Raw genomic sequence first — 12,652 nt, 5'->3', positions numbered from 1 at the left:
TGACAACAATGTGCATGATAATCAAGACCACATTCCATAAGTATGATAGTTTTTGGTTAATGTAGTAACTTTTGTAGTGGACTAGATAAAACAATGTGCTTTTTGTGTGCGTTTAAAATTGACGATGTTTTGGTCGGACGTAATGGCTGCTTAATTACAAAACTTGGACATGTCGAATAGGACCCAATGGATTTTCGAAAATACGGATAAATGACAACAATATGCATGATCAATACGACTATATCCCATAAGTTTGATAGTTTTTGGTTAATGTGGTAACTTTTGTAGTGGCCAAAATAAAACGATGTGCTTTCTGTGTGTATTTAAAATGACGATGTTTTGGTCTGACGTAATGGCGGATTAACCAGAACATGTCGAATAAGTTCCAATACTACGATACACACATGCGCATAGCCCGATTTACCTGCGCTCGCGTGTGTTTGATAGGAGACAGGACGCTCTCGATAAGGGATATGCTTGAGTGGTCACGAATAAAGGGAGCCACTATGTGTACGGTGAAATAGCGATGTTACTAATCTCTCTGTATATATGTCTCTGGTATTTCTACCGATGACATGTCGGTGCAAAGAGCAACCAAACACACAAATAACTTCCCATCTTTATTTGAAGTAAAAGTATTCTTGTTGATAAATAACCTGTTCAGGACAGAAAGCTAGTAAAAATACATTGTAAATCAATTATTGGGTCAAAGAAAACGTCTGATATGATCTGGGAAATCACCTGTGTCTATAAATAGAAAACAAAGAATTCCATTTGAACATGAATGGTGGAACACGTTCTCTGGTCTAAAGATCAGCTGTCATGGTTTACAAGTTTACAGGAATATTCAAGTGATTTTTTAAGCTTAATATATGACAATGAATAGATATTTTCATCTGGAATATTTTTATATTAAAATTTTTTTTTTTTTAAATATTTTATCGTTTCCACAGCCTTGTGTATTCTGCTATAAGGTATAGTTTGTTTCATAAAACTTCAGAATAACTAATCTTAATAAGGGCACCCCCACTGTCAATTACCCGCGCCCTGCACAAATACGTATATTTTTATTAACAAATTATGAATTACAAGTTGGGTTAATTTAGTCTGATGACAAGCTATTCAATTGTAATTCTTAACATCACTAATTGGCCTTTAATTTTTGCAGGTCCATGACGGGGCGGAAGTCTGTCAATGGTACTGGTAGGTATTTTAATTATTTTGTTTCAAAATATCATCTTGGACAAATCTGTAGGGTCATAAATTTGTATTATCAATTTATAAAGGGATACTTTGGTTCAGTACTCTTTCTTGAAGCAATTACTAGTACAGTCTAAGGTCATTTGTTAAAATAAAAGGGTTATAGAGCTTTTTATTTATAAAATAATTACAGGGCTATTTCTTTATTGTACTATGCTATTTCGATTTTCAGTTTGCTACAATTTTACGTTTTTACTTTAACCCCATATTTTTAGAAAGTAATCATTTTAAGATTAGAAAATAACAGATTGTATATATAAATTGTCAGAGAATGAAAGATTTAAATTTTACTTAGATTAGAGATTAATCAAGTGTATTATTTTTTTCAGGATGGACATTAGGCCCTGCCGTCCTGAGGCCAATGTCAAAGCCAACTGACCCCAGACCATCAGGTAGATATATTTGTATTGCTACTTGTTAATTTTGTTTCTTAGACTGGCATTTTGATTATACTAGGTATTTTGGTGTTTGAATCTTGTTGATAAGGTATTTTGAACTTTGACCTACATAAAAAAATGGGTTCAATTTCTTAAACTTGTTGGAACTTCATTAATTTAGGGTATGGCTTGACCTAGGTGAGGCAATTTCGTGTACCAAAGTAGGTCACTACGACCTACGTATTGACCTTAGATTTCTGTTAGATATTTTTTCTAGATTGCCATAAGTATAAAGGTCATAGTTACTGTGTATAGCTAAATTTTCAATGTTCTTGTTCCTCGGACTTCTTTGTAGCCAATTTGCATCAAACAATGTTCAGTTTTGTTTTAAATCGTGCACCCTGTCCATCTCTTTAAAATTAAATACTGGTCACCAGTTGCTGAGTAGGGGACATTTCAGATTCTTAAAAAACAAAACCACATACTGGTACTTTAATGTGTTAGCATCAAAGCACTTTTTAAGTAAATAAAATTGAACAAACAGTGAATTGCCATGTTAATCTCTGGTAAGTTTCCATTAGTAAATTGCAATGCTATAGTGATGGTTCAGTGTTTTTCCTGCCTATATAACTGAGTGCGCCAAACAATCCCATTCCCAATTCGTTTAAACATTATTTTTTCCCAAAAACTTGAAAATTTCCAATTACGACGACTTTTCAAATCCGGAAAAAAAAAATCCCAGTTTCGTTTTTTATAAAGTTTTTCGCACCAAATCACAGTTGGAATACCTCGGGATGTGCTTCATATGTGGTGTTGTCACATCTGAGGATTCCGAAAGTGATCAATCTATGTCGCAGTAATGCTTTATCAAAAAGAACACAATCTCGACCATGCTGTCACAGTTCCGTAAAGCTTAACCATTTGATGAGTGTGGTTGGGTTAAAAAAATTCCCAATTTATTACCCGTTTGCACTAAAAGTTTCCCAGTTTGGCAAATTGAATTTTCCCCAAAATATCCAGAAAAACACTCTGGTATATCACTATAGTCAATCAGTATTTTCCAAAATTGTAATAGTATTGCAGAAGTTAAAAATGCCCGCAATAGTTGGGCCTAGTCAATGTTCTATTCCGGATAAACACTTCGTAAACCCAGACCATTTATGTTTCCTTGATAGGACTGTCCACAGGCAAAAGGACGAGATCCTGGTCAGGATAGGTGGTACTCCTAGCTCTGGTTGGGTGATCTGGTGCTGGTGGTATCTGGAGCTCAATAGATTTATTTCAGTTCAGCACCACTTCTCGTTTTTTTTGCAGTAGTTTTTAAGCCAGGAAATATCATTGATGAGGTGCTAGGCCTTTACGGCTGCATGTTAGGCGAAATCATGATCCCCTCCATGATGGACCCTAAGGGGGGCATGTGGCTGTCTAGGTTCTAGTACTTTATCACTGATATTTCGGGGTTAAATTCTGTTGTAATTGGGGCGGGTAAGGGTAGTTGTTCTGCAATAAGTCTCTTGTAGCAAAAGATACTCCGGTGTTGGAAAGTCTGATTGGGGTGAAGGGTCAACTTATTCTGTCTGACAGAAAAGCAAGCCCCTCGGTCAAGGGAGGTAATGAACAGATCTTACTACAATTTTTATTATAGTTAATTTTTCGTTATAATTTTCTCTATTCCAATCTGTTGAACAGCAAGCCCCTCCGTCAAGGGAGGTAATAAAAAGATGTTAATGTCATATTTATTATAATTAATATTTCATAATATTCTCTTCCAATCTATTTAATAGATGGAAAATTATTCAGTAATTTTAACACTTTTGTTAAAATTCAAACAAATCAAAAATTCCACTTTATATTCTGATGTTTTATAATTCCTTTTATGAGACAAAAAACATTGCTAAATACATAAACATGTTATCTTTGCTATTTTCAGAACGGGGGACGTGCCTAGAGGTGGCATCAGGAGCCCTGCCAGGTCTCGGAAAGCTGACTGTGCTCACACTAGCGGTATAAATAGCAGTATAATAAATAATTTGAAAGACAATATTACAATGGTTACGATTTCATAGTTTGTAATTAGACAGTAGTATTTTGGTAACAGATTTGGTCTAGGACAAGATCAATTCTTACTACATAACATAATTGTGAAAGGTCATGTCTAGCAATATTGAGAGAAAATAGTACTAGCTGTTTATTTAGTATTTTGTAATGATTACATTTGGGACACATTAATAATTTCAGCACAAGATACAAAATTTTCTGTATAAATGTGACTTTTTTTGGTGAAAGTGTGAAGTCTTTTTTTAGATAATATTTAGAATGGTCAAGATTACCAACCCTAATCCATTCAATTTCTGTTTTTAGGGAGCAGTGTAGAGCCAGTCATCAAAGGATCTTTGTCAACAAGGCGATAAAGACCTTAAGGATGGACAGAGTGGCAGTAATCTGTTTATTCCATAAAGCTGTGGTTGCCTGGATCTAAGGTACATACTCCTCTTCACCTATGATAAATATATATATCTGGTTAAAATATATTTGCCCCAAATTATTATAAATATTTTAATTATGAATTATTATAAATGTTTAGATTAGGATATAACCCTTATGATTATAGATAGGGGGGGATGATGACTTCAAATTAATGATTATTTAAAGAATGTTTGTTTGCTTTGCATGTTTTTGATAGTTACATGTAGAATATAGTTTTAGTTGAAAAACACTTATGTAAGAGTTTATTTTTTAGGCATTTTTATTTCAAAGAGCAATATTATCATAACCTTTCTTGCAGCAACAGATTATGATAGATATTAGATTATGGAAGAATAAAGACATTACCATACCATCAGGGTTGCCAACCTGTAAGTAGCCCAATGTTGGAGATCTCCCACATTGGGCTCTTGCAATGTGTGAGACTTTTTTTACGACGTTACGGCATCACGGCGTTTTATTATTTGATTAAATGTTGTAGAAAAAATATCAAACATTAACAGATATTTAAGCCATTTATTTAATATATCTTCTTGCTTTGAAATCTCCGCCTTTGGAGCAAGCTGATAGTCAATAATTTCCTCAAGTGAATCCTTCTATCCTTGGTGACATTATATGTAATCTAGCTGCCAGTTATAGAACTTAAAGAACTAAAGTTTCCAATAGTTTTTGTAAGTTGATTATTAATAGTTTTATTCAATAGTTTTAGGGTTAAGATTGTAAAATGTTTTGAAGCAATGGATAACTGTTCTATTTATATCATGTAGGCGTTTGAGATTTTTGGATTTAATTTCTAGTAGATAATATAAAGTATATAGCTCTATGGCTAGGTACCAAAAAATCCATGTCAAAGAAGGATCATGCAGGGGGAACTTTGCAATCATTTTGTCCGTCACTGCCATATAGAATTACCCCGACAGTCTTGCAAAAGTAAAAATAAAATGTGATTACTTATGAATTATCATCTGTCAAGAGTTTAATTTTTAGCTGTGGTAATTATATAAACCTTTACCTGAAAAACAAACTCAATGCCAACTGACAAAATGTGGCGTTTTATATCACATACTACGCTTGATCTGATCGAAAACTTGGCTTTAAACAACTTGCAATAGGCATGCTACTTTACTTTACGAAAACACGTTTAGAAAACCAATCGTGATTTTTTTCCCCATAGCGATTCTTTGAACTTGGCGAGCTTAGCCTTAGTGGACCAGATATCGATCTTTTTCCTTTTAGGCGACGGCATATTTCACGAAATATCAAAGGGATTGTTCAGTTATAAACTGAGAATGTGAATATTACTCACTATTTTTGTAGGCCTAAGCTTAGTTATCACATTTAGAAGTCAGCTCTCCGAAGGTGCTTCCGTCGCTACCGACCGGATGTGAAGCGCGACGCCTGGTGTAATCTTTACAAAAACTGTAAGAGTTATTCCCCTTTGAACAGTCCCAAGCTAAAGTTGTCGATTTCATGGCTTCGCGTGAGGCGACTTGAGAAAACTTAATCGATGTGTGAGATTTGTACCTCACGTTACGTGAGGATTGCTTCAACGTGAGAAGGGACATTTTAGGGACGTTTTTACATGAGTTTTTCGTCTCCCGTGTGTGAGTTGGCAGCCCTGATACCATATATAGAAACAAAAATAACTTGTTACCATGTAAAAGGGAGTTATCTCCCCGTAATCTCATTTTTGTGCATTTTATAACATTTTCTTGGGAGTCATATCCAAATATTCTGTGCTCACAGGGGGGATAACTCTTACAAGCAGTATTTAAATGTAGGACAAATCTTCTGTTTGATTGAAAATGTTTTTTCTCTGGAGGTAGCATTTTGTGAATTTCATATCCAACAAATGCTGTACAGATTAACTTGTTTCTGTTTACAAAACTAAATCTCCAGTTAAGTTTAGCAGTTTTTGTCCTGTATTTTACTTTGGCAATTCCTGTGAAATTGGTGATTTAAGTGGCTTTCAGAAAGATTTTCCTCTGCCCAATGAAGATTACGTTTTAAAAGTCTTATAAAACAATTTGATGAACTGTTGAGTGCAATGCTATAATAATTGTCAATGTGTCGTTGAGTTGGTTTGTATTGTTAAAATTACCATTTCTAATTCCAGCCATCAGGCTGATGGATAGGTCCAGAGCAAGCCCAAGCACCTGGATGTGGTGCTGGAGCCCCTGTCGGTCTCCGAAAGCTAACTGCTTTGCACACTTGATGTAAGTAGTATACATACAATTAAGGAAATCTATTTTTTTAGTCCATGTTAGAGTGAGGAACAGTTATACAATGCCATGTGTAATGTTTCTATTTGATACTGATTATATGGTGATTGATCTCATTAAACATCAAACTTCGGCAAGTAATAACTGTTTCTGTAATAGTATACATTTTAGCAACGAGTTACATTATTTTAAGGTGTAAATGGCTCTTTGTTCTTGCATTGTTTCATTCATATTATTTAGAAATGAAAATCAAAATTAGCCATGTACTGAATTGTTAAATGGTGGAATTGTTTTGATGTTATTGATGTGAGCACAGTAAAATTCTTGTTCCAGATTCAGTGTGGGGCAGTCCAATAGGATCAGGTCACCAAGATCCTACGGGTGGGACATAGTGGCAGGACTATAGTCTCTGTAGAGCAGGGCATGTCCATATGGCAAGGTAAGGCTCTAATGAAATATTGTAGTAGAATTATACACAGCAAATTAAATCCTAGTTTCCATTTCATACAAGTTACCTAGTTGAGGTATAGCCATCTTTTAAGATTGTTCAGTTTGAATTGGTTAGTATGTGGATGTTTGTTATCAAGTTTATATTTGGTGTGGCTGTTCGTTACCAAGTTTATATTTGGTGTGGCTGTTCGCTCTCCAGTTAATATTTGGTGTGGCTGTCTGTTATCCAATTAATATATGGTGTGGCTGTTCGTTATCCAATTAATATTTGGTGTGGCTGTCTGTTATCCAATTAATATTTGGTGTGGCTGTTCGTTATCCAGTTAATATTTGGTGTGGCTGTTCGTTACCAAGTTTATATTTGGTGTGGCTGTTCGCTCTCCAGTTAATATTTGGTGTGGCTGTCTGTTATCCAGTTAATATTTGATGTGGCTGTTCGCTCTCCAGTTAATATTTGGTGTGGCTGATCGCTATCCAGTTAATATTTAATGTGGCTGTTTGTTATCCAGTTAGTATTTGGTGTGGCTGTCTGTTATCCAGTTAATATTTGATGTGGCTGTCCTGTTAATATTGTCCTGGGTGTGTCTATAGGATATCTTGTTAATATTGCCATCCCACACCGAAATAAAGTACAAAAAAAGTATGGGAAAAAAGTACTAAAAAAGCATAGAAAAAGTATGCTTTTTTTGACTCAATTTGGAACCGATATTCCAACACGGTTCCAAATTGAGTCAAAAAAAGTACTAAAGTACAAAAAAAGTCTAACAAAAGTATACCTTTAGTACATTTTATTGTTTTCATTAAGTACAGAAAAAGCACAAATATAGTACAGAAAAAGTACATTAAAAGTACAATAATAGTATAAAGTGCACAGGGCCAAATTGATGGTGTACTTTTTTTGTGCTTTTATACTTTTTTAGTACTTTTACAGGTAAGTCCATAAAGTACAAAAAAAGTACAACAGTACAAAAAAAGTATGAAAATGGTACAGAAAAAGCAGGAAATTAGTACTGAAAAAGTAGGAAAAAAGTACCAATCAGGTAGGAAAGTAGTACTGAAAAAGTAGTGGAAAAGTAGGAAAAAAGTACTAGAAAAGTAGGAAAATAGTACTAAAAAAGTAGGAAATTTGTACTGAAAAAGTATCAAAAAAGTAGGAAAATGGTATTGAAAAGAAGGAAATTAGGACTGAAAAAGTAGGAAAAAAGTACCAATAAGGTAGGAAATTAGTACTGAAAAAGTAGTGGAAAAGTAGGAAAAAAGTACTAGAAAAGTAGGAAAATAGTACTAAAAAAGTAGGAAATTTGTACTGAAAAAGTATAAAAAAAGTACTGAAAAAGTAGGAAAAAATAACCAAAAAAAGGGACTTAATTTAATGGTGTAGGAAATTAGTTCTGAAAATATAGGAGATAAGCTTAAATGAGAATACTGCATGCTTAAACAATACATACATCAGTCCCATTCCTAAGAGAAATGCACAATTGTATCAAGTGAAAACAAACATTGAAATACAAGATTAGTTATCCAATCACAATTCCACTGAGTATAATTTCATACCATAGCAAAGTCTTGATCTAATAAGCTCGAAATTTGTTTAAGGGTGAGGTTAAGGATTTACAGATGGACATCTATGTATAAGGGCAATAACTTTTGATAAATTATTCTAATATTTTTTTCAAGCAGGAAAACACAATTTTATATCATGTGTATGTAGGAGATCCAGACAAAAAAATATACTATTCTAAATAAAAAGGGCAATAACATTTGTAAAAATTGTCGAATCATAATTCCTCTTGAGGAAACACAACAAAAACATGCAAATAAAAAACAATGCATAAATGCATACTGAATACAATGAAGTATGGTATATGCATAATGTTGCTTGCTTAAACTGGTCAAATCCAAGTAAGCGTGAATTCGAAAAATAAAATGTCTGATTCTCTTCATTCCTTTTTTGCTTTATGCGAATCATTGCCCTCAATTCGGACCACAATGCAATATCTTTAAGCTTTCCCTCACTTCAGAATGTACTGCATAATCTGTTGGAAGAAAGAGAAAATTTTAAAATATTTTTTATATCAAAACTTAGAATAATTGTGAAGATTTGTTTAATATAAAAATGTAGATAATTTTACTTATATATGCACCTGATCACTTTACTGTCATTTATTACATGCATGTCTGCTAGGAAGTCTTTTTATCAAGAAAAGCTAGCCACAGGTATACAAGTTTAAAGCTACAACATAAAACTTTTAATTATAAGGATAAGTACTTTAATAAAAATCAAGCTACTCCAGAATTCTCTGACAGTTTGTTTCATCTTAAATTATGCAACTAACTATCAAAATACTCCAAAACACAGATTTTTTTTATTCAATCATTTCTTGAGATCATTTTTTTGTGAATTGATCATGATCATGACATACAACAAATTTTCAATGGATTTTATTGACTTCGTTTTTGAATGTATTTTCTTCAAATTCCATATACTATAGTAGACAATTATTAGCTCATTTACCGATATTTTTACATATATTCCCTAAAATAGATATACACATGTTGCCCGAAATGTGACGTTACTTTCGTTCTTATATTCTAACTTAAAAATGTCATTGCTATTTTTTTTGAAATTTTATGCAATATCTCTTGAAATCAAGTACAAAAAATTCTGTAAATATTATCAGATGAATAAGCAAATAATTCTTTATATGTAAGTGAAATTTCAATAAATTCCATTGAAAAACGAAGTCATAAAAATTAATTGGAAATTTGTCAAAATGCATGAAATATGTAGTAAAGATATTACGAATTTACTGTTACATGACAGAAATAAAAATGCAATATAACTACGTCGAAGTTCGTCAATAAAGAAATAAAATTCTTCTTGTTCTCAATATTTGGGTGCTATCAATCAGGATGCTTATAAAATCCCAGGCGTATGGTAGCATAAATCTGTAAATTGAATACTTACGATTGAAACACACGTGGATATAGCAGTTCTTTGTTAATTAAACTCGGGCCGTGTAAACTGTAATCGGTGATGAATTCATTATGAAAACCCTGAAACACGAAGTAATCAAGTATTAATATTAACATGTGTAGGCCCCTATTCACCTATATAATGTGAAACGATGTAGGAACGTGCAGAAGACGAAATAGATTTAAATAATAAAATTGTAAACTTACCTGGTCGCGATATCTGTGATATTCAAACATGGCTATCAGACTTCCCGCTAAAATCTCGCTGTTTGTTGCATCATGGGATAAAAAAAAAAGTTTTGTCGGAGATCTACTGTATCGATTTCATTCTTTTATTACTTGTTTTTTTATATTCTACTTCCTTAACCTCTATTGTTCCATACTTTTGGTTTTACTACTTCAGCATTTAAAGCTTGCACATTGCACAAAATGATCGCACGAAGCGAACTCGTCAAATGTCGGTAGATTCCGTAAAACGAAGTAAACAAACGAGATCACGGCCCCGAGGTCATAGGTGAACCGACCGATGGTAATCTGACACAGGTATAAGCCTCGTCAGTACCTGTTATGTAATCCGGATGTTTTGTTTAAATGAGGGTAGGCACCTGTGATCTGATCGTAGTGAAAGGCAGTCAAGCTTGACAATATAAATTGTTATAATTAACGCCGTGGGCATAAGACTTAGTCTAAGAGGGGCAATATGTGTACAGGTGAGACGGGAGGTACACAGGTAACTCCAATAAACAATAAAGCTAGGTATGATTTGCCATTACAGTCGACTGTCGCTTATATTAATTAACACCACGGGTGAAATTAACTTTCGGTACGACGTTAAGCATATATCCTGATCGCTTTGTTAGCTTAACACACAGGTTTCAAGATTTAGTTTAAAACAGTTGAAATATTTTTGATCGATCTTGGTGTTGCAGTTATTCAAGCCGTCTACTATATCAATAAAAATATTTATGATAGATCTTGGTATTTGTATACAATAGAGTATTTTATTTGTACACACAACACTCCTACGAGATCATTCTACAACAGATTAGAGTACAGCTACATATTGTGTCGTTGTCCGAATTATCGTACGATCTTGCTAAATAAATATCAGACAAATTAAATTTTTTTATTTTTGTGTTCACTTTCACCATTTCAATGAATGCGATGTAATTCTGATTTAAATACCGGAATATTGTTCCTTGATCATGCCTGTTTGTTGTCAGTCAAGCCATATCGAGATCGAGATCATCACAGCGCTTGACTTCAATATACGTTTTACAAAGAAGCGTCCGAGTGACTATATCAGTATTACACATGTTTATATGAGTATATCGGTGAATATTTTGACAGAACACGACGTGATTTCGGGTGCAATTATCAGATGTAATCTTAAAACCACGTATATCCAGCAAGTATATGATATGCAGACAAAGAGCAGGTGATTTTAATTTCATTTGAATGAATTAAAAGCGTATTACAGGCACGGGCACGGGCACATGTGTGTTCGTAGAGTGATCCCCGATCTGGTAGAGGTTAACGTTTGGATAAACGAAATATTTTAAACTCCGTTAAAGAGTTTATAATTAAAGCCAAAATACTGTAACTTCAAAGAACGATCTGAAACAAAATTTTTATAGAGCTAAGTTTTGACGTTCGTCACATGAACGTATAGTAACATTCATCATAAAAAAAGAAAAAAAAAAAAACAACAAAAAACGAGATCAAAAACATTTGATATTACTAAATGATAATTTTCTGTATCTTATTTGATAGATATTTGTTGTGGTTAATCCTGGGTATTATTTTTTTAGTCTTAGATTTGTAGTCGACTGAAAAAGTCAGATTTAATTTTGAAAATATTAATATGCTATAACCCCTCGCAATGTCTGAAAATATTCTAAGTCCATAATAAGTACAAAAAAAGCACAATGGCATTAGCTGAAAAATTCTAAGTCCCAAAAAAGTAGGAAAAAAGTACATCCATATTTTCACAATCTTTCAAAAAAATTCTAAGTCAGATTTTAGCACAAAAAAAGTACTCTGAAAAATTTCAGAGTCCAAATAAAGTACAGAAAAAGTACCCTGAAAAATTTCTAAGTCCAGAATAAATACAAAAAAAGTACTCTGAAAAATTTCAGAGTCCAAATAAAGTACAGAAAAAGTACCCTGAAAAGTTTCTAAGTCCAGAAAAGTACAAAAAAAGTACTCTGAGAAATTTCAGAGTCCAAATTTAGTACAGAAAAAGTACTCTGAAAAATTTCTAAGTCCAGAAAAGTACAAAAAAAGTATACTTTTTTGGTACTTTTTCAAAAAAGTAGGAAAAAGTGTATACTTAAAGTAGCATAAAAGTATACTTTAGTGTGCTTTATTTCGGTATGGGATGGCTGTATGTTGTCCAGTTAATATTACCCTAGACGACTTGCTATCATTATTTCTTTGATTTTGACAATTGAAGGACTGGTGTCATACGTTTCAAACTTCGCCTGTAGGTTCCCTTTGAATATTGAGTCTGATGAGGAAAATACAATTGTTGATTTTGTCAGTTGAAGTTTGTTACAACTTTATTCCATGAAGATTTTGATCAAATGATTAGTAAACAAAGAGAAAAGCATAGTAGTTAGTAGTTTGCCTTTGTTCTCATGACCAGCCTTTACTACTCTGTGCTAATTTCAGTTTTATTTCTCTCAACAGTAAGATGTGCGAGATCCACGCTTTGGCTGCATCACAAGCATGAGTGCCATGTCCTTCAGGTAAGGCTTAGACAGTAAGATCTAGATAAAAATAGAGGTATTTTAAGTTTTAAGTATTTTGAAGTTTTTATGCTGCTGTGTCGATACTAATGAGGATACAACTTATTTATGATCCTTATGACAAGACCTTTCT

At 33.3% G+C, this 12,652-nt stretch overlaps 1 long non-coding RNA gene across 2 annotated transcripts; it reads left to right on the top strand.

Annotated features, from left to right (window-relative positions):
* Positions 1 to 589: 589 nt before the first annotated feature.
* Positions 590 to 12,475, top strand: LOC117328632. Of its 2 annotated transcripts, XR_004532994.1 has the most exons (9): positions 590 to 851; positions 1,169 to 1,203; positions 1,590 to 1,652; positions 2,813 to 3,247; positions 3,568 to 3,641; positions 3,999 to 4,117; positions 6,238 to 6,337; positions 6,677 to 6,782; positions 12,461 to 12,475. It is a non-coding gene; the product is annotated as an uncharacterized LOC117328632 (long non-coding RNA). The 2 variants fall into 2 exon arrangements; XR_004532993.1 differs by lacking the exon at positions 590 to 851 and having other exon boundaries at positions 932 to 1,203.
* Positions 12,476 to 12,652: the final 177 nt, after the last annotated feature.

Source organism: Pecten maximus, chromosome 1 (assembly GCF_902652985.1).
Source record: "Pecten maximus chromosome 1, xPecMax1.1, whole genome shotgun sequence".
Classification (NCBI taxonomy): Eukaryota; Metazoa; Mollusca; class Bivalvia; order Pectinida; family Pectinidae; genus Pecten; species Pecten maximus.
This window is presented reverse-complemented; position numbering and strand designations above follow the sequence as displayed.